This window comes from Schistocerca piceifrons, chromosome 1 (assembly GCF_021461385.2).
Source record: "Schistocerca piceifrons isolate TAMUIC-IGC-003096 chromosome 1, iqSchPice1.1, whole genome shotgun sequence".
NCBI lineage: Eukaryota > Metazoa > Arthropoda > Insecta > Orthoptera > Acrididae > Schistocerca > Schistocerca piceifrons.
In genome coordinates, this window is record NC_060138.1 from 787,911,800 (window position 1) to 787,934,282 (window position 22,483).

A 22,483-nucleotide genomic window follows, 5' to 3' on the forward strand; every position below is an offset into this window, starting at 1 on the left:
CTCCGGCCGGCTCTGGGCGCTGCAGTCTGGAGCCGCGAGACCGCTGCGGTCGCTGGTTCGAATCCTGCCTCGGGCACGGATGAGAGTGATGTCCTTGGGTTAGGTTTAAGTAGTTCTAAGTTCTAGGGGACTGATGACCTCAGAAGTTGAGTCCCATAGTGCTCAGAGCCATTTGAACCATTTGATAAACGAACTGCTTAGCACAGTACAGGCACGTATTAATAATTGTGTGCCAAAATCCGATGGAATTGTAATTTAAATATAGGGTCTTAGTTTTCTAGTATTCCAGTTACTGTTAGCTAACTAACAGAAAAAACAATGTTGAAAATGTTGATGTGCGTCATATCAGCGCAAAAAATAATCATGTTAGAATAACATCATTATGATATGAGACAGAAATAAGTTTAGGTAGCTCACACCTAACTTTAGAGCTAACTGTACAACTGAATCTTGTTTTTACGGAATCGACTATTGTGGCGTAAGTCCAGGCTTGCGTAATTGGCGTTAACGGGAATTTAAACCACTCAGTTCACGCCAGAGGAGAAATGAAAACATCGAAGAGTGTTTCGTCGATAAGGATCGCGGCCATACTGCTTCAGTTTAAAGGAACGTCCAACAGGAAACTTTGGAGTCAGTATCACTTCGTGACTGTAAAGGTACTGAACTAATGGAAGCGGTCGGAAGCAGATTCGCTTTCCTCCGTATCCGGAAAATTATTTTCTATAAAACCGCTTTTTCGGGAAGGAAATTTATCATAAAGTGACCTTTAAGAAAATTGACAACGCTTACACGTCGAAAAAAAAATACGAATTTAGTAAGGAACAATTGCACGAAATAAGTCGTTGACACGAAATTAAAGCCACATTTTCTCTTTTCCTGTAGTTTTATTTTGGCCACCATGTATGAGTCTGTGATATCATGCAGGAGTTGCAGCTTCTCACGGCCATTTTGCGACTATTTAATTCTAAGCTATGTTTTTCTCTCGTATATGTTTCTTTTCTTTTTGACCCACCTGTGTGAGGGAGAAAATCATATAAACTCACCGGACAAAAAAATTAGTCACACTTGGCCGCACGCACAGATGCATCGTTAAGCCTTTACAGATCGTGCAGGGATCGGATCACGTGCTCAACCACACGCGCACTGCCTGTACGTGAACATATGGTAGTAGCGGTCGGTGAGACGTTCATGTTTCAAACGGCCATTGTACACACACACACACACACACACACACACAGACACACACACACACACACACACACACACACACACACACACGGGCGTGCACAGTTAATCTTCCTTTCCTACCTCAGGAAAGTGGTGTTTAAGTCCTCAACCAAATACAAAACGGTATGGTTACAAAGCGCAGCCCCTTGACATCTCTATTCGTTTTCCAACTGAGCACTGGGTGACATTTCTTAGCCAAATAAGCCGCACGCAAAACCACAATGTTTTTCAACAGTTAAAACGATGAGAAAACAGGATGAAATATCATAATAAATTATTATTATTTGTTGATGACAGAGGCGTGGCAATGCAGATGTGGATGCTAGCTGTTCATCGTGAGTGACGCGATATTTATAATGCTCTTGATGATGATCTTTGATGTGGATATTCTGGATGAATCTGTTGTACAGAAGACGTCACCGGCAAGCTGAACAACACTTGTGGTTGTGGATGGGTGGAACAGAGTACGATATGTGCGTATCGAGTGTAGGAGACAGGAGCTATAAGGCCAGAAGCGTCAGTGCACTGTCTCAAAGATTTATTTCTTTTACTTTAATTTCATTGCCTCAGGTCATATTGTTATCAGCGAAAAAAATTTACACTCACTCTTCAGCTAAAGTGTCTGAAACTTACTTAAGAATGTTTAAGCTACTGTAAGGTATTTAAATATACCTGTCATAAAATTTGGTATAAGATAGCTCTTTTTATGTAAAAAAATCCATTGCTGTTCATTACATACTAAAACATTTGTTTAGTTCTACATCTACATCTACATCCATACTCCGCAAGCCACCTGACGGTGTGTGGCGGAGGGTACCTTGAGTACCCCTATCGGTTCTCCCTTCTATTCCAGTCTCGTATTGTTCGTGGAAAGAAGGATTGTCGGTATGCTTCTGTGTGGGCTCTAATCTCTGTGATTTTATCCTCATGGTCTCTTCGCAAGATATACGTAGGAGGGAGCAATATACTGCTTGACTCTTTGGTGAAGGTATGTTCTCGAAACTTCAACAAAAGCCCGTACCGAGCTACTGAGCGTCTCTCCTGTAGAGTCTTCCACAGGAGTTTATGTATCATCTCCGTAACGCTTTCGCGATTGCTAAATGATCCTGTAACGAAGCGCGCTGCTCTCCGTTGGATCTTCTCTATCTCTTCTATCAACCCCATCTGGCACGGCTCCCACACCGGTGAGCAGTATTCAAGCAGTGGGCGAACAAGTGTACTGTAACCTACTTCCTTTGTTTTCGGATTGCATTTCGTAAGGATTCTTCCGATGAATCTCAGTCTGGCATCTGCTTTACCGACGATCAACTTTATATGATCATTCCATTTTAAATCACTTCTAATGCGTACTCCCAGATAATTTATGGAATTAACTGCTTCCAGTTGCTGACCTGTTATTTTGTAGCTAAATGATAATGGATCTATCTTTCTATGTATTCGCAGAACACTACACTTGTCTACATTGAGATTCAATTGCCATTCCCTGCACCATGCATCAATTCGCTGCAGATCCTCCTGCATTTCAGTACAATTGTTTCTGATGTCACGATTATTGCTGGTATTTGTGGCAGACGAACTGTCCAAGAAGGACCAGGGAGTAAGACTGTAAAAGTGGAGGAAATTTGTAGATTTTGAGGGTGAGATGAGGAGTAGGTATGACACTGGTAAAAGAGAGAGTAGGTATGAATTTGAAGAGTCCGTTTCCCTTTCAGAAGAAACGGAATGATGAGGTTGTCCTCAACCGAGCTTCCGGGAAACATGGGCTAGGAACCGGAGAACCTATGTCTTGAGATGGACAATGGTTACGTATATATATATATATATATATATATATATATATGTGTGTGTGTGTGTGTGTGTGTGTGTGTGTGTGTGTGTGTGTGTGTGTCTATTACGCGTCGGATTACTAGTGTGGATGCCAAGTGTACGGAAAACGTAGGATAATCGTAGGAGGAGGTCAGGGTTAAGAAATTAAAGAATTTTCTGTACTCGAACAATAACAGAAATTAATCTTTCGTCTGGCGTACCTCAGCAAAATGGAAAATAGGCAATGAGGCTGGTGACCTACGGAAGTCTAGAACGAAGAGTTATGGAACAATAAAAAATGACGCCGGTAGTCGAAGAGTCCTAGTATTACTAGTCAGCAAGCTTGCGTGGGTGTTGTGATTGGTGGAATATTCTTCTGAGTTATTGGGCCGCGTAATACCCCTCCTTAAAAGTTCGTTTCGAACTGCACAGGCAATTTTCGTATAAATTTCGCATTCTGCTGGGTTTATTCTTTGCTTGATTTGCAGTCGATTTCGAAGCTTTTTGTGGCATCATCTTCTGCTAATTAGACACAAGTTATCGAAATGCGGGTGCAGGTGTATCTTTCTGTTGTACCACACATATGGTTTAAGGCAGCATTAGCGTAAGTTTTAGTAGTGGGTAAGTCTAGGGACCGATGACCTCCGCAGTTTGGTCCCTTAGGAATTCACACACATTCGAACATTTTGAAGTCAGCATTAGAGGACGCAGTGGTACAGCAAAAATATGTAGGTGTATTTCATTCTAGTGACTGTGTCTAACTTGCTCGTATTTGCAATGTTTATGGTTAAGAGCGTCATTGAGCACATAATTTTTCATTATAAAGTTTTATTTCAGTTATTTCTCACAAAATTATTAACTATACCGATTTCGTCTGTATAGCGATTATCAGTAGCCCAAAAAATTTGTTGGCCGATAGCTACGTCAAAACGTCCTGCGAGTCGCCATTTAATTGAGAATCCTACCTGAGTCTTCCAGTAGGAGACTCAATGAAAAGTTGACTTCCAGCAAGTTTTGACGTAGCTATCCGCCAAAAAATTTTAGTGGGCTATTGTACTGTACTAAATATGTAACCGCTAGATAATTTTGCGGCCATTGACTGATTTAAAACTTAATAGCAAACTGCGACTAAGTTCTCTTTTTTAGCTTTAAATTTAATTTCACCAGTTACTGAAAATGTTTAAATTACACTACAGATCTTGAAGCGAATGTTTAATTACAGTTGTATACAATTTTCTGGGGCTATGTAGAAATACGATCCACATTAAATCTGAGGTGGCGGGTAAAGCAATTCCAAGCAATAATAAATAAAAAGAGACGCACCTAAGTATATGAAAATAATGTAATAAAAGATTTTGAAATCAACTGCCAAATAAAGCAAAAAATAAACATAGCTGAGTGGAAAAATCCTCTGTGCTCCAAAATAAAACAATTTACAGCTGAAGTCCTTGTTATCCTGCGTCATGGAAGCAACAAGATTGAAAAAAGGAAAAAAAAGGCTATTCAAATTTCTCCACCAGCGTTTCGAACCATCTGCTCTGTTTTTCAAGAGTCTTCTGTAAACAACAAACACACTTGCGTGGAAAACTAATATGAAAATAGGCTGTGTGCTGCAAAACAAGATAATTTACACATAAAGTCCACATTGTCCGTTGCCAAAGAAGTAAAAAGTCGGAACAAACTTCTCCGATACCAGACGTTTCGGTCTCTCTGTTGGGACCTTCAGGAGTCTTACGGCATCTTCCAGCAGAGGGACGGAAACGTCGTGTATTGAAGAGTTTGAAGAGCGACGTGACGTGGCGTAAAAACTCGGAAGATTTTACCATCAGTCCTGATGTTAATACGTAGGCTTCCGCTGCCGATGTCTGCCTCTTTGAAATCCTTTTGGCTGTTCTACCGCATCATCATATAAAATATTTAAGCCCTGACGAAAACCGCTGTACCAAGGTCGAAACGTCGGTTTCTTTTAGATTTTAGGACTTTAACTACTTTATAAGGTAGCGTGAAGGTACGCCCAGAACTATCATCAGGCGGTAATAGGATCGTCCCTCTTGTCGTGTGTCGTGGCTGAAGATACGCGTGTGCGTGCTATGTGCAAGACTTGCCCCCATCTGGTCTTTACAGTAATTTCTTGCTGTCTTCGCCATACATCTGTTGTTTACCACAATAGCACTAACTCTAGTTTGAAGATATCGTTACGAAGCGACGCAGCAATGAAGCACAACGCTTCATTTGCTTTACATTATTAAATATTTGCCTGCTATTTGTATGAAATAATAGAAGAGGAAGGTAACAGTAATTAATAGCAACAAATTAAAAACTTAACGACGATTCATTCATAGTATACAACAGAAATAGAAAGTAACTGATCTGCTGCCTGTGTCTGTGTAATATGCCTTTATTTGTTTGTAGCCTTGAAAACGGACAAACTAGCACGAGAAACAGAAAACGAACTTTTCACTCGGCAGCGCAGTGTGTGATGATATGAAACATTATGGCGGATTAAAAGTGTGGCCGGACCAAGACTCGAACTCGGGACCTTCGTCTTTCGCAGGAAAGTGCTCTACTGGCTGAGATACACAAGCAAGCCTCAAGATCCAGCTTCATACCTTTACGTTCGCCACTACCTCACCTCCTACCTTCCAAACTTCACAGAAGCTCCCCTGTGACGTATGTATGTACCCCTCCCTCTCCCCCGGGAATGTCTCATTCCAGACGAGTGTAATCCCAATGTTTGCGTGGTAGAGTAATTATGTTGTACGCGTACGTGGAGATAGTGCTTGTGCAGCAATCGCCGACATAGTGTGACTGAGGCGGAATGAGGGGAACCAACCCGCATTCGCCTGAGCAGATGGAAAACCTCCTTAAAAACCATCCACAGGCTGACCGGCACACCGGACTTCGACACTAATCCGCCGGGTGGATTCGTGCCGGGAACCGGCAAGCCTTCCCGCTCGGGCAGTAGTGCATTAGACCGTACGGCTAGCCGGTGTGGGGGGCGGGGGGGGGGGGGGGGGATTTCCCTGTGATATTTGCAGAACTAAGACTCCTGGAAGAAAGGATATCGCGGAGATATAAATTTGAAAACTGAATAAATCACGGAATAATTTAGATAGAGAGGTAAGAATTGACACAAATGCTTGGAATGACATGGGGTTTTATTAGAACCAAAAAAAAATCAAAAGTTCAAAAAATGTCCGACAGGTGGCGCTTCATCTAATCAGAATAGCAATAATTAGCATAACAAAGTAAGGCAAAGCAAAGATGATGTTATTTACAGGAAATGCTCAATATATCCACTATCATTCCCCAACAACGGCTGTAGTCGAGAAATAATGTTGTGAACAGCACTGTAAAGCATGTCCAGAGTTATCGTGAGGCATTGGCGTCGGATGTTGTCTTTCAGCATCCGTAAAGATGTCGGTTGATCACGATACACTTGCGACTTCAGGTAACCCCGAAGCCAATAATCGCAAGGACTGAGGTCCGGGGACGTGGGTGGCCAAGCATGACGAAAGTGGCGGCTGAGCACACGATCATCACCAAATGACGTGCGCAAGAGATCTTTCACGCCTCTAACAATACTTTTTTTGTTGTTGTTGTTCTAATAAAACCCCTTGTCATTCCAAGCATGGGTGTCAATTTTTACTTCTCTATCTACATTATTCCGTGGTTTACTAAGTTTTCAAATTTATACTGACTTTTTGATCATCCAGTATACAGTTCTTGACCCTGAGTTTTCACACTGATTATCCGTAATGCCCGAAAAGCGATATGATCGAATAGGCGAATACTGGTGGTTTTCTGTAGTTTTGAACCACTTATAACTTTCGAGTAAAGCACCTAACGATAGAGAAAGTGAGTTCTCTTTTATTTGCCTATTTAATTTATTACTTTCGTTCTACGTATCTCGAAACTGAGTGAGTCAAAATTTTTCGATGTTTGTTCGATTTCTTCGTTTATTACAAGAAATAATAGAAGTAAACAATTGAAATTTGGTTATTTCAGAAGCCGGTTATATTGAGTAGTTTTAACACTCGGGTTAAACTGGTGCTGAAAAAACCCTCTGTAACCGAAAACCGGTTGTTTCAGCGATAACTGTCATCCCTAGCCACCTTGTGTGCTCAGGTGTCTGCCGTGTTTGGCACGTAGCATAAACAGAGGGGCCGGCTGGCGCCTGTGGTCCGCCCTCGGCGAGTTGGCGTGCGCCGAGCACGGGCTGTAGACGAGAGGGCGGCGTGCACTTTTCATTGGCGGCAAAGCAGGAAGGGTATCAGCGGCCGCAAAGTGAGTAATGGTCGCCTTCCGCGATCAGCTGAGCCGCCAGCTGATGCGCGCGCAACCGGCGCCCGCACTGCTATATAAAGCGGCGGGGGCGTGCGCGCGCCGTATTCGCGCGCGGACCCTCCTCGCGCCCTCTTCACGCTGGCCTGCTGCAGCTGACGGCGGTGAGTCTCGCGTCACGCTTGCGTTCGTTTTCCTTTCCTCTCTCTCTTTCTGCATCTGCCTGCCAGCGCGAGTATTTACAAACAGCTCGCCCCTGTCCTGGATACCGGGAGCAACACAGCGCCCGTCGAGCGAGTACTTTTCCGCGTCGCTCCTGCGCGATTCCGCAGTCTCTCGCCAAGTTTACGACTGCTGGCACCCGTTCAGCGGCGCGTGAATGTCTCGGAAGTGTTTACAAAAGCCGCTTCGCCGAACACACTCGTCAGTGCAACAGATGCTTCGGAGCTGACCGCACACCGCCGCTTAGCGTTGGCTGCTCCGAGCAGGAAAGCTGTCCGCAGTCGCTGCTACGTCAGAGAGCTAGGAGTTTGATCGCCACTTGTTTTCTCGCAGAAAGACAGATTAGTGTGGAAATTTCTCAGTTTGGCACCGGACGCGTCAGTAAGGTGAGTGGGTTTTTTGGTTGGTTTCTTTCCTGCTTTGGTGTTCAGGTGTGTGACACTCCACGACGCATATTCCCGTATCGTAGCAACCTCGGAACCTGCATCCACCCACCCTGTAATTACTTAGCAAGTACTAACACGGTAGTCGCAGATTTGGTACGCATGCACTGATTTTGTGTATTTCACGTAGAGACTTAGCTGCGGATGGCCACCAGCACGTGTACAGAAGTGTGTCAGACACGCGCCCTGCGGCGCGGCGCCGGCTTTCCTTTTTTTAAATCCCGCGTCGGTCCTTTGTCCGCGCGGCGCGGCGTCGTGTTTACAGACTTGGCCGGACGCGCCGCTATCAGCTGAGAGCGGGCAGCCGCATAAGTGGGACGCGGTGGCGCCCCAGCAGCCGGGCTTCTCACTTTCGCTCTCACCTCCCCGGTCAGTGACTTCCGCGCGACCTGCTTTGTGCCCGAATCACCCGAGTGCCGCCGATTAGAAATGCACGCGTCCGCGTATTCGCAATGAGAAAACGTGTTCACAGTACTGCCCACTGCAACAACCTGCAAAAATTGCATAGTGCTGAAAATGTGTCGGCAGTGTTTTGTCTACTTCGACATAGTATACTTCAGAATTCGTTTACTTTTCACAGAAACGCAACTAAATCCAGAACTGAATCGTTACGTTTTCGTCTGGCCGGGCGCAGTGGCCGAGCGGTTCTAGCCGCTCCAGTCTGGAACCGCGCGACTGCTACGGTCGCAGGTTCGATTCCTGCCTCGGGCATGGATGTGTGTGATGTCCTTAGGTTAGTTAGGTTTAAGTAGTTGTAAGTTCTAGGAGACTGATGACCTCAGGAGTTAAGTCCCATAGTGCTCAGAGCCATTTGAACCATTTTTTTGTTTTCGTCTGTGTTCATTGGCAAGGACTGCCCCGGTAAAACAAATTTAGCAGAGTCGTCAGTCTATACTGGATTTAATCTTTTTCTTAATTTGTACAGAACTGTGGTTACAATGTGAACTGCATTTCACCTCCGACCCCTCCCCCTTCCCCCCAGTCAAAAAATATTAATGCTGGATGTAGTGATTTGTCTGTAGCGTAGCCTAAGATATACTTTAGGTTCGAGGGTCACAGTTAGGCCGTGAGATGCCGAAGGCAGCGTATGTGAATACGAGATAAATGTTGTGAGAAGAGACTGATGTGCAGCGTAACCTAAGATCTACGTCCGTTCCATATGTATCGCACTTTTCGTTATAAATCAAAAAAACTGGGAGGCAGCATAAGCTATATTCTATTACTTTATATTATTTTCGTGAATATTATGTCTATACATTGCACATAAACTTAAAAAATGCAAAGGGCGGTGTCTGTTATGATTTATGTACTTCAGTATGGTATATTTTCAGAGTGGCTTTGCTATTACATTAAGCGCAACTAAATCACAAAGTGAATCATCGTATTTTGATCGAGGTTCACCACACAAAGCTCATAGTTCTTTCTTTATAAGTAAAATCAGTAGACAGTCTCTAGCGGAGTCTCGGTTTAGGTTCTTTATCGGGACAGAATTTTTTCCTAGGCTTTATTTCTAGATATTTTCTGCGTAATAATAACTGTAGAGACATTGAAAGTATAGACTTAAATAATCAATCCTAGTGAATTCAGATACAACAGAACTTTAGTTTATGAATATGTCTCACGTACAGTAAATAAACAGGTACACAATATCTTTCCCGTCACATCTCCTTTTATTTGTACACCTAAACTCTGTGCACTCAGTTGTACAGTTTAAAATCTCGCATCTCTTGGTTCTGATAGCTGCTAGGTTCTGGGTCGCAAGTGAAAGCAAAATTAGGAACTCTGATCTTTCATACCACGCCTACTTGCTATAATTTTAAACTATTACTCTTTCTTACAAGTCGCCTTGGCAGAAAAACATAATTCGGCATAGCAAATCACCAGTTGCCACTAGTATCGCCTCCGTTGTTTTTTTTCTTTCTTCTTCTTCTTCTTCTTCTTCTTCTTTTTTTACCTTCCTGTTTAGGTTCATTGATGGCTACACTGAAATTACCATTATTTGGAAACTTGATGATGTGCGACTTTAACTTTCTGACGAAATAAAGAACCCGACTTCACAATATTGCATGAAGTATCGTATTGTATACAAGATTTGAGGAAGCAATAAGCGCTCCGGCAGATGAAAATATTATGATTTGCCATAGAATAGCAGATAGTTTCACAGTCTGATTTCCATCCAGATAGATTCGTCTGGCTGAGTGACAGCGTCCTGCTGTGACATTTCAGATACTGTTACACCCAGCCACTAGCGTGCAAAGACTAGGGCACTAGTAGTAATGCGACGCTCCCCTCCATAAAATATATTCAGGTGGTTTTTATTCAGCAAGTGAATAGAGGTCCAAAGGTAAATTTAATGAGTTCTAAGCAGCGAATTTCATTTTTGATCGAAATTTGAGAGCATAAGAGCTAGTTATTCTTCATTTGGATTCCGATGTTGCCCATTCGCAGGCTACAAAGCGCGAAGAGTATTCCACATACACTCCAAGAAACAGGTTAGTCAAATCACGGGAAGTGTATTTTTCCAATTCCGTGTTACGCGAAAGGTATCAATGTTTGTCGCTAAAATCTTGAGGCGTATACTTAAGGAGGAAAATAGTATAGCAAGTATTTCAAAGAAACGCTCCGCGTTAACAAAATACTGCCGAACGTTGCACTTTTGCTGGAGCATATTATTTGCATTGTGCTGTAGTTTGTTTCACGTTCTCACATATCGTGACTGGAAATCGTGAGGTCCACCGCTATGGTGGGAGAGGCGGCCTTCTTAGCATGCATGTAGCGTGCTGCGGAAAGTGACGCAGTTATGTTCTGATACTGAGGTCTGTACACAGCTAGCCAGCCAGATAAGACTGTTGGTGGCAAGGTCTCGGCCAGCGCGCGCAGACAGGACGTCTGCCAAGTTGACCGTCAGCTGTCAGGCTATCAAGGTCTGAAAAATCGCAGCTTTGTTTTCTGCTGCCACTTAACGTCTCCTATAACGAAGCAATTATCGGTTAAAAAGAGCAGTGAACACATGTGACGATGTCTAGATTTCTATTTTTGTTGCAGATAAGGGCATTTTTTGTTTGGTTTTTGATTTTTTGTTTTGTTCTAATGTGAGTACGAGGCGAGAACTGTGTGTGGAAATCATTCAGCCATCCCATTCATATGTGGCATTGGTATTCATATGGGCAGTAAAAATACAGAAAGAAACGTTTGGCATAATTTACACTACTTAAGTAATGTCTGAGTGTCCGTTATTCTAAGAACAACGCAAGGAAGCAGACCTCGGCACTGTCACCACGATTTGAGTCATTTTTTTCTACCAAAGTGTTTGTATTGAGGCACCCACACACACGTAATTCCAATCTTACATAGTCGAGCTCTCTGTGCAAGCTTACTAGAGCATCTGGAGAATAAGTTTGTGTAAGCATTAATATTATTAAACCTCCTTGACGCATGATTCATTTTCAGTCATGTAAGCATCACAAATAACAGATGCTTGATCGTGTATATCGATAACGTGCATAATTGTACGAGCAAACATAAGTTGTGATGCGATCTCCTCAACAACATTATGTGACCGATATGAACCAAATAAACAGTAAATTGTAGAAAAAGTCTCTCAGAGGATACGAATGCTACCTTCGTTTCAACAGCGTTAAATCGAAAGCCTATCACGATAAGGCAAAGAGGGATGTGGCATATGAGGTAATTTTAAGAAAGAACACAGAAATTCAACCTGCCATAGAGAAAAATGTCAATATTGAAAATATAAATTCACTCAGAACAAACAAGAAAGGAAAAGTCGGAAGTATTTATTGATTCCGGACAGAAGTACTGTGTGTGTGTGTGTGTGTGTGTGTGTGTGTGTGTGTGTGTGTATGTTCAAAGGATTTATAGCCCCGCCAGCATGCGAAAAATGATATTGGTATCAGTGTTTCGTTTGATGTTGAAGCCTCTTTCATACTGTTTTCTAATCAAAGACAGTGAGAGTACTACGTTCACATGTTTCTCTGTACATCCTGAAACAATTTTTCCTATGATGTGGATATATCTACAGCTCACTCGGACTAGACGTGAGAAGGCCCTTCGTTTCAATAACCAGTATTTACTACCCACACTTCACCTTTCCTCTCCTATCTACATCCATACTATGCAGACCACTGTGAAGTGCGTGATAGATGAGACCTCACGTTATATCAATTAAGTCTTCTTCTCATTCCACTCGCACGGGGAGATTGCTTAAACACCTCTGTGCATGCTATAATTAAACTAAACTTGTCTTCGCAATACTTTTGTAGTGCGTTGCTAGATACTTAAAGCTAGTTTGTAAAACTCTGGAAGTAGTCTTCCACGGACTATTTTGTGTCTATCTACACGTGTCTACCACTGCAGCTTTTTTCGTCTTCATAATTCCCGTGGTTCAAACCAGTGACCTCTCATATTTTTTTCCACATCACAGAGGCATAGCCAGATAAAACGAGTAACTCGACTACGCCCAAGGTCAACACGTCGAAAAGACTGCAATCGATTATGTGCTTAGACAGTTCCAACACAATTGTACAACTGTTAAGTTAATAATCATTCACACTCCTGTGTACCAATAGAGTTGAAATTTCATTATCAACGAAGTAAAAATTTAATTAAATTCATACAATTAAAAATTACCCAGCTAATTTTCAAGACTAAAAGGAACCATGTCCTCCTATGGCACTTGTATAACCTTCGGAACACAGTCACAGTGACACTGCAATTCAGTGAACAAGAATCCTATGTGGATTGTTAGTATATCTGAAAATAACTTTACTCATTCCTCCTGCAACATTCTGACGAGGCGGCCTTCACTAAGCACTTTTGTAGTACTGACTTAAGAGACACTCAAAGCGGGTTACTCGTGTCACAACTGCCTGTGAGAGCTTCTGTTGGAAAACCTCTCGGAATTCCACTGTTTTCAATCCACTACCAAAAACTTACCAATGCCACACCTCGTCACATCCCACGAAGTGACGAAAACGACTGCTAATACGCCATAATTGATAGGTCATGATTTTTCCATTCAAAAAATTTACGAGAATTCAGTCGCTTAGTGACATGTGACAGATCAGTGTCGTCACAACTGATCTTCGCAATCCTTTCGTAGTACATTGCTGTGTACTAAAAGCTAGCTCATGAACCTTTGGAACTAAGCTTTTAGGGGCAAGTTTACGTTTATCTACAAGCCTCGCCAGTTCAGCTTTTTTTAGGCTTCGGAATCCCTGTGACGCTCTCCCATAGTTCGTTTCCACGTCAGAAAGGCGCAGCCGCCGGCCGCGGTGGCCGAGCGGTTCTAGGCGCTTCAGTCCGGAACCGCGCGACTGCTACGGTCGCAGGTTCGAATCCTGCCTCGGTCATCGATGTGTGTGATGTCCTTAGGTTAGTTAGGTTTAAGTAGTTCTAAGTTCTAGGGGACTGATGACCTCAGACGTGCTCAGAGCCAAAGGCACAGCCGGATAAAACGAGCAACTCGTGTACGCCAAAGCTCCACATGTTCGAAGCATAAGCTGATGTTTGTACAAGCGTGCTTGGACTGTGTAGAGGAGAAGGTTATTTGTGCTTGCGCAAAACGATCTACATCTACATACATACATACTCCGCAATCCACCATACGGTGCGTGGCGGTGGGTAACTCGTGAATCACAACTAGCATCTTCTCTCCCTGTTCCACTCCCAAACAGAACGAGGGAAAAATGACTGCCTATATGCCTCTGTACGAGCCCCAATCTCTCTTATATTTGTGGTCTTTCCGCGAAATGTAAGTTGGCGGCAGTAAAATTCTACTGCAGTCAGCCTCAAATGCTGGTTCTCTAAATTTCCTCAGTAGCGATTCACGAAAAGAACGTCTCCTTACCTCTAGAGACTCCCACACTAGTTCCTGAAGCATTTCCGTAACACTCGCGTGATGATCAAACCTACCAGTAACAAATCTAGCAGCCTGCCTCTGAATTGCTTCTATGTCTTCCCTCAATCCGACCTGATAGGGATCCCAAACGCTCGAGCAGTACTCAAGAATAGGTCGTATTAGTGTTTTATAAGCGGTCTCCTTCACAGATGAACCACATCTTCCGAAAATTCTACCAACGAACCGAAGACGACTATCCACCTTCACCACAACTGCCATTACATGCTCTGCAGTGTTACACCCAAATATTTAATCGACGTGACTGTGTCAAGCGCTACCACTACTAATGCAGTATTCAAACATTACGGGATTCTTTTTCCTATTCATCTGCACTAATTTACATTTATCTATATTTAGAGTTAGCTGCCATTCTTTACACCAATCACAAATCCTGTCCAAGTCATCTTGTATCCTCCTACAGTCACTCAACGACGACACCTTCCCGTACACCGCAGTATCATCAGCAAACAGCCGCACATTGCTATCCACCCTATCCAAAAGATCATTTATGTAGATAGAAAACAGCAGCGGACCTACCACACTTCCTGGGGCACTCGAGATGATACCCTCACCTCCGATGAACACTCACCATCGAGGACAATGCAATGGGTTCTATCGTGCACGATTGTCAATCCTGCTGTTAAATGTGTGACCACTCTTGCGTTCAGTTCACTCACGTATTGCTTGACGCAGAGACGTTTGAACGAGTCTGCTAGCTGTTGGCCTCTCAGATGTCCCTCGAGCACGCGTGTAGGCGTATTGTTGCGGCTGGGCGTCGCGTGTGCGGAGCGGGTGGCAACGCCGGCAGGCGGCTTTGTATACGGCTGCCACTCGGTGAGCACGTGCCCGCCGCGCTGCGCCGCCTCTCAGCTTTCGCGAACCGGTTCTGCAGCGCCGCCGCTCCACCTGCTGCCTGCTGCTGGTCGTAATCTGACCTGCCGGCTCTATCTCCTCACCAGTACGCAACGCCTCCGATACCGATCTGAGCTGACACGCTTAAACCGGTAATTTCCATCCTCTCTGACCATTAGACCTGACTGCACAGACTTCATTAACCACCCACCCTCCACCCTCCTGCTACCCCCACCACAACCAAAATTAACGCCTGACTAATGTTTAGAATGAAAAAGAATTTTCTTCGAGCACTTTCATTTTTAAAGTGGCAAGAGATAAATGAAATTTAGTGTCCTAGGTGTTTTATTAAAACATGTACTAACGAAACAATCAGGCAATTGGTACTGCTAGCCGCGTGGGATTAGCAGAGCGGTCTAAGGCGCTGCAGTCATGGACTGTGCGGCTGATCCCGGCGGACGTTCGAGTTCTCCCTCAGGCATGGGTGTGTGTATGTGTCCTTAGGATAATTTAGGTTAAGTAGTGTGTAAGCTTAGGGACTGATGACCTTAGCAGTTAAGTCCCATAAGATTTCATATATATATATATATATATATATATATATATATATATATATATATATATATATATATATATATATATATATATATAGGGTGGTCAGAAAATGTGTGAAATGCTTGTAGGGATGTTACAGGGCAGGTTGTACTGACAAGGGGACCTCCCCATCGCAACTCCCTCAGATTTAGTTATAAGTTGGCACAGTGGATAGGCCTTGAAAAACTGAACACAGATCAATCGAGAAAACAGGAAGAAGCTGTGTAGAACTATGAAAAAAATAAGCAAAATATACTAACTGAGTAGTCCATGTGCAAGATGGGCAACATCAAGGATAATGTGAGTTCAGGAACGCCGTGGTCCCGTGGTTAGCGTGAGCAGCTGCGGAACAAGAGGTCTTTGGTTCAAGTCTTCCCTCCAGTGAAAAGTTATTTTTTTTATTTGCAGACAATTATCAAAGTTCAGGCACTCACACATAATCAACTTCGCTCTCCAAAACTCCAGGACATGTCCAGATTTGCTTCGAAATATGCAGGATTTGACGGTCTACACACGGAAAAAATTTGAAAACGTTAAAAACATATGGTTTGACAGAGCACAGGGAAAACTGTGCGACAGTGAAACTGTTGCATTCATTTGTTGCAGTTTATGTGACAAACTCTTATGTCTTCATCACTTTTTTGGGATTGATTATCACATCCACAAGAAAACCTAAATCGGGCAAGATAGAAGAATCTTTTGACCCATTCGCCAAGTGTACAAGTTAGGTGGGTCGACAACATGTTCCTGTCATGTGAAGCACATGCCGTCACCAGTGTCGTATAGAATATATCAGACGTGTTTTTCTGTGGAGGAATCGGTTGACCTATGACCTTGCGATCAAATGTTTTCGGTTCCCATTGGAGAGGCACGTTCTTTCTTCTACTAATCGCACGGTTTTGAGGTGCGGTCGCAAAACCCAAACACTAAACTTATTACAGTGAACAGAGACGTCAATGAACCAAAGGACAGATCATAACTTTGCGTAAAATAAAGTAAATTTTTCACTCGAGGGAAGACTTGAACCAAAGACCTCTTGTTCCGCAGCTGCTCACGCTAACCACGGGACCACGGCGTTCCTTACCTCATAATATCCTTGATGTTGCCTATCTTGCTCATGGACTACTCAGTTTGTATATTTTGCTTATTTTTTTCATAGTTCCACACAACTTCTTCCTGTTTTCTCGATTGATGGTAGACACTAGGTACAAAACACGCTACCTCTGCACTGCTTTCTCTCTAGCGGCACCTGCTTTAGCCACACACACACCTAAAACCAACCAAATTAAAATATGTGCACTGTCCTTATGCCTACTTGATTGATGTGTTTCTTACTTCTGCAATGCAGAACTTGGAAGACTTCAGGCTGTCTTACTGCTGCCACTAATGGTGTATAGTAATAGTGTAGCACCCATTGCCGGCCGAAGTGGCCGTGCGGTTAAAGGCGCTGCAGTCTGGAACCGCAAGACCGCTACGGTCGCAGGTTCGAATCCTGCCTCGGGCATGGATGTTTGTGATGTCCTTAGGTTAGTTAGGTTTAACTAGTTCTAAGTTCTAGGGGACTAATGACCTCAGCAGTTGAGTCCCATAGTGCTCAGAGCCATTTGAACCATTTTTTTGTAGTACCCATTACACAGTTACTGTTGTGATGTGCTGGAAATTAGTTCATTACTGTGAAATAAATAATGAAGCATCTTCTAGTCTGTTCTGGGAGCTACCTACAATTCGGACAAGGCATTTTCGCGAGATATTTAAACATGTGTGATGTATGACATGTGGAATAATCGAGTCTACTGCCGGATGTTTGTGTCGCTCTGGCACAATATTTCGGCCACGTAACTCGCTTCCTTCTTCAGGTGCTACCTGAGACTGCCGTATTGGAGGCAGCGCCAGGCGGCCGCGAACGGCAGAGAGCACCCAGCGCCCTCTGGGCATAAATACTGGATAAGATCCTCCAATACGGCAGTCTCAGGTAGCACCTGAAGAAGGCAACGAGTTACGTGGCCGAAATATTGTGCCAGAGCGATACAAATGTCCGGCAGTAGACCCGATTATTCCACATGTCAAGATCTCGCCGGAAAAGCCTGAACAGTCACATGTGTGATGTATGTCTGTTTCAACGGCACAAATGCATGGTACAAAGCATACCTGTGTGAGGAAGATGAGTGGTAACAGTAATTATCTTTCTTTGCTTTTACCCATCAGAAAATTATATTTTACTCCTGGAAGTGGGGGGGGGGGGGGGGGAGGACAGAAGGGATAATTACCCCCAGGTTGGGACCATTGCCGTAGACTGGTGAGAACACTACAAATTCTTTTTTCGGCAGTGACCAACAACGAGAGTGTTACAGCCAGGTGCGAATTCAAGACTGTTCGGGTGGTTGAGGGAGGAAGGAGAAGGGGGAGGGGGGGGGGGGCAGTTGTTGCTCTCTCTTCATCCCCGCACCCGCCCCAAAAACAAATCCCCGTCACCACCACTTTTAACGTGCTACAAATGTCCAATATTTCAATAAAAAGACAGTGTGTTAAGAATAATACTAACAATAGTAACAAAGTATTAACCAGTAACTGGCCGGCCGTTGTAGCCGAGCGGTTCTAGGCGCTTCAGTCCGGAACCGTGCTGTTGCTATGGTCGCAGGTTCGAATCCTGCCTCGGGCATGGATGTGTGTGATGTCCTTAGGTTGGTTAGGTTTAAGTAGTTCTAAGTCCTAGCCTTTCGCCCCTACTCTTCAATCTGTACATCGAGGAAGCAATGATGGAAATAAAAGAAAGGTTCAGGAGTGGAATTAAAATACAAGGTGAAAGGATATCAATGATACGATTCGCTGATGACATTGCTATCCTGAGTGAAAGTGAAGAAGAATTAAATGATCTGCTGAACGGAATGAACAGTCTAATGAGTACACAGTATGGTTTGAGAGTAAATCGGAGAAAGACGGAGGTAATGAGAAGTAGTAGAAATGAGAACAGCGAGAAACTTAACATCAGGATTGATGGTCACGAAGTCAATGAAGTTAAGGAACTCTGCTACCTAGGCAATAAAATAACCAATGACGGACGGAGCAAGGAGGACATCAAAAGCAGACTCGCTATGGCAAAAAAGGCATTTCTGGCCAAGAGAAATCTACTAATATCAAATACCGGCCTTAATTTGAGGAAGAAATTTCTGAGTATGTACGTCTGGAGTACAGCATTGTATGGTAGTGAAACATGGACTGTGGGAAAACCGGAACAGAAGAGAATCGAAGCATTTCAGATGTGGTGCTATAGACGAATGTCGAAAATTAGGTGGACTGATAAGGTAAGGAATGAGGAGGTTCTACGCAGAATCGGAGAGGAAAGGAATATGTGTAAAACACTGATAACGAGAAGGGACAGGATGATAGGACATCTGCTAAGACATGAGGGAATGACTTCCATGGTACTAGAGGGAGCTATAGAGGGCAAAAACTGTAGAGGAAGACAGAGATTGGAATACGTCAAGCAAATAATTGAGGACGTAGGTTGCAAGTGCTACTCTGAGATGAAGAGGTTAGCACAGGAAAGGAATTCGTGGCGGGCCGCATCAAACCAGTCAGTAGACCGATGACAAAAAAAAAAAAGTTCTAGGGGACTGATGACCTCAGAAGTTAAGTCCCATAGTGCTCAGAGCCATTTGAACCATTTCTAACCAGTAACTCCCCCACCCCAACTTCTTAAAGAATCGAATTGCCATGTATAAGACGCTTTTCGGCATTTGACATATCTCCTCAACTGTGTGTTCTACAATGACATAACTTTACAGATACATTCAACTTTATAAGTGGGTATTGCCTGCAAAATGTGTTGCGAATAGATGTAACAGTGAAGAAGTAATAAATTAAAACGTCGTCGTTGGTGTTAAAGTATTACTGTACAAACGGCGAAAATGTGGTAAGCGATTAATTTGTTTAGTTTAGTTGTATTGTGGGGGTTTCCGGGAGAAAAAGTTTCCGAAACGTTTGAAATTGTGTGTAAAGTTCGTTGGAAGTCGCTAAGTGCTCTCATCTGAAATATTGGATGAATATAATCTGCTTGATTCTTAGCAGTGTCAGTTACTCTGTCCTCAAACATATTTACAGTTTCCAACGGTATGGTTTGGCTTACTATATTAAACCCTCTACTAGAGGATATACCTCATAATGGTAGATAATGAGGGAAACGGGTTTGTCACTTCCCATTTTTCTATTCTTACTGCTTCGGATATTTTTTCTTGGTAGGTATCGTTCTAATTTTAGTTCAATACAGTACCACAACATCGACTGATAAAAGATGCAATCACTGGCAGTATGATGGCAGACATGTGACACCAGCGGGGAAGACTTGGTTAATAGAACCCCCGCACGATATACTAGACGGCGAGTGTTCCACAGAAACGAAAGTAAAGTTGTGTGTTCCCATGATAAGCGAAATAGCACCTCTAACCGTCAAATACACGAAAACGACTTATCAGGCAGGCTCGCAGCGATAGAAACTGTTCGCTGACGATTCAGTTGCGTACAGGAGAAGGTATCGTGGTCAGACTATCGTAACAAATTGCAGAAAAAACGAATTTATCCTCAGAATAAGATTGAGATTAGGACGCTTACAGAGACATATAGACTTCTTTTTTCGCATGCTCAATGAGCGAATGGAACAGGAAAAAAAATTGATAAAATTGTTACAACGTACCCCACCGTCCGTCCGTCCGTCCTTCCTTAAGAGTTCCTCTCCTTAAATTTCTGGTTCCTGAATGATCTTACTTTAGACAGATTTTTAATTTCATGACCCAATTCACAATTTTACAAAAACTTGAAATAATTTACAGAGCAAAGAAATATTTTGAAAGCATGTATAGAACGGATCTTAGTTTGTCATTCTCTCTCACATTCTACATTTTCTTTGTAAAATTTAATTACTACTAGTCGCTTCAAACCCGTCCTTCTTGCCGACTACATGCATTATTTTCCTCGCAATTCTTCTTTCTAGAATCAACAGTATTTACGGAACATACTTTGCGGTGGATTTGTTTAAGTTCCCAGGTATACTGTATAATATTTACTGTTTTCTGTCTTTTTAATACATTATTATGTTGCTTTTAAATGGCCAACTAACCTTTTAGCAGTGTAATTATTGTTAGAGGTACTCGTTTAAGGACTACACTTGACAATATTTCATAAAATTGCCGAAAACAACGGAATTTTGATCGTAGTAACTTTCACAAGCTAGATGTTCAGTCACTTACATAGAAAACACTGTATACTACTCATAAGTTTATTTGAATTTTCAAAAGAGCAGCTTCATATGAACCTTCACACCTTCAAATTTTTTAGCATTCCTTAGTATAATTTTGTATTCTGAAATCTAATGTTTATGTGAATATATGCCAACACCTCAACTATACACACAGTGACTTACATAGTGTAGTGATGGGAATACTGTCTAGATTCGAATGGGCAGGACGCTGTGATCAAAACTAGAGTCCGATTCTGGAATGTCTTGTACGCCTGGCAGGTTTATTCCTCTACCGTCACCGAACGACCTCATCGTCAACGTTCTAACACCAGAATCTTCCCTCATAAGATCTTATATAAGCAGCACATCTGATAGTATTACATTGGCTTGAAACATAGGCAGCTTGCTTGGATTAAGTTTCCAGACAGATGTTGGGCTTAAAATCTTACTCTGTGTATCTTGTTGGCTTCTTCAAGACGCTAGTTACACACACAACCGTATATCGAGGTGTTTTTTTTTTTCATTCATACGTGTGTAAAGAAAGCACAGGAAACTACTGGACAAATTGAGACTAAATTCCACAGTAATGTACCTATAGGAACTATCCACAAGTAGAACGTACTCCTGTGCAGTCGATATCCCACAGTGATGCGTATGGCCTGTCTGTGTGTACGTCCTATTCTAAAAGTTATTGCGGCTTCTTCCCGTTCCATTTATGCATGGAGCGCGGGAACAGTGACTGCTTAAATGACTTTGTGCGGACTGTAATAAGCCTAATCTCGTCTTCTAGGTCCGTATGGCAAGTAAGTGCAGGAAGCTGTAGTATGTTCCTAGATCCCTCCCTTAACACTGTTTCTTGAAGCTTTGTAGGTGAGCTTTCGCGGGAAAGTTGGCGTCTATCTTCCAGCGTCTGGCGGTTCATCATGTCAGCATCTCAGTAACGCTCTTATCCGTGCCATTGCTTAACAGCAAGGACTGTTCGTAGCTGTGATATAACTGCGACCTCGGCAATCATTTCTTTTATCGCTAATGATATGGACGCCAAAGTACACGGTCCTGTCGCAATGTGACGCCCGCCTATGTTATACGTCAACGAGCAGTAAGTACTCATAGACGTCAGGTGGCAGCACCAGCAGTCGGGGTACGCGGAAAACAGTGTAGTCCTTGTAGTAACGCAGAAACGGACCGATTTTTTTCTGACGTCCAAAAAGGCATGATTATTAATTTTCTGGCCAAGAGTGGAAGCATTGCCAAACCAGTAAACTGCTCACGTGCCGTCGTGGTTAAAATACAACGCACATGGCAAAATGCCGCTATCCAAAACAGCGCCGAGGAAACCTAGGTCCGCCGTCGCGGCCATGGAAGATGGGGTAAAGGACGGCTGCGGAGATGTATACGAGCAAATAGACGTGAAACTGTCGAGCAGCTGACCACCCAGATGAACCAAAGGGCTACCAGCAGTGTCTCCTCAACGACTGTTCAGCGAACGTTTCTCCGTGTAGGCCTCCGCAGCTGGGGCCTCGTTCATGAACAGATAGTGGCTGCTCTTCACTGATGGCGAACGCTGACAGTGCGACTCCAGTACCGTAACTGGGTGTCCATTAAGTGGTGACAGGTGGCCTTTTTCGATAAATCACATTTTATGCCTCTCCGGGCAGTTGGCCGTTGTTTATACGGCGTGAAGCGTCTGAAAACCAAGCCCGGAGGAGGGACCGTTATGGTCTGAGGAATGTTTTCGTGGAATTCCCTGGGTAATCTCGTCATTATGAAAGGCAGAGTGTATCAACACAAGTATGCAGCAATCCTTGGGCACAAAGTCAACCCCTATATGGAGTTTGTTCCTCCTAGGCCCGATGGCACCTACCAGCAGGACAGTGCAACGTGTCATGCAGTTCGCAGTGTACG

The 22,483-nt window shown here is 43.3% G+C and overlaps 1 protein-coding gene across 3 annotated transcripts in view; it reads left to right on the forward strand.

The window, feature by feature from the left end:
• LOC124713025 (glutamine synthetase 2 cytoplasmic) overlaps positions 1–22,483 on the forward strand; it is a 414,124-nt gene that overhangs the window by 207,768 nt on the left and 183,873 nt on the right. Inside the window, exon 1 of one of the 3 annotated variants that reach the window (XM_047242918.1) lies at positions 7,408–7,481. The exons of 1 other annotated variant lie outside the window; for it this stretch is intronic. The gene's annotated coding sequence lies outside the window, so the exon portion shown is untranslated. Of the gene's footprint in view, positions 1–7,407; positions 7,482–7,516; positions 7,926–22,483 lie in introns of those variants that run through there. One more of the 3 variants, XM_047242919.1, reaches the window with a different exon arrangement.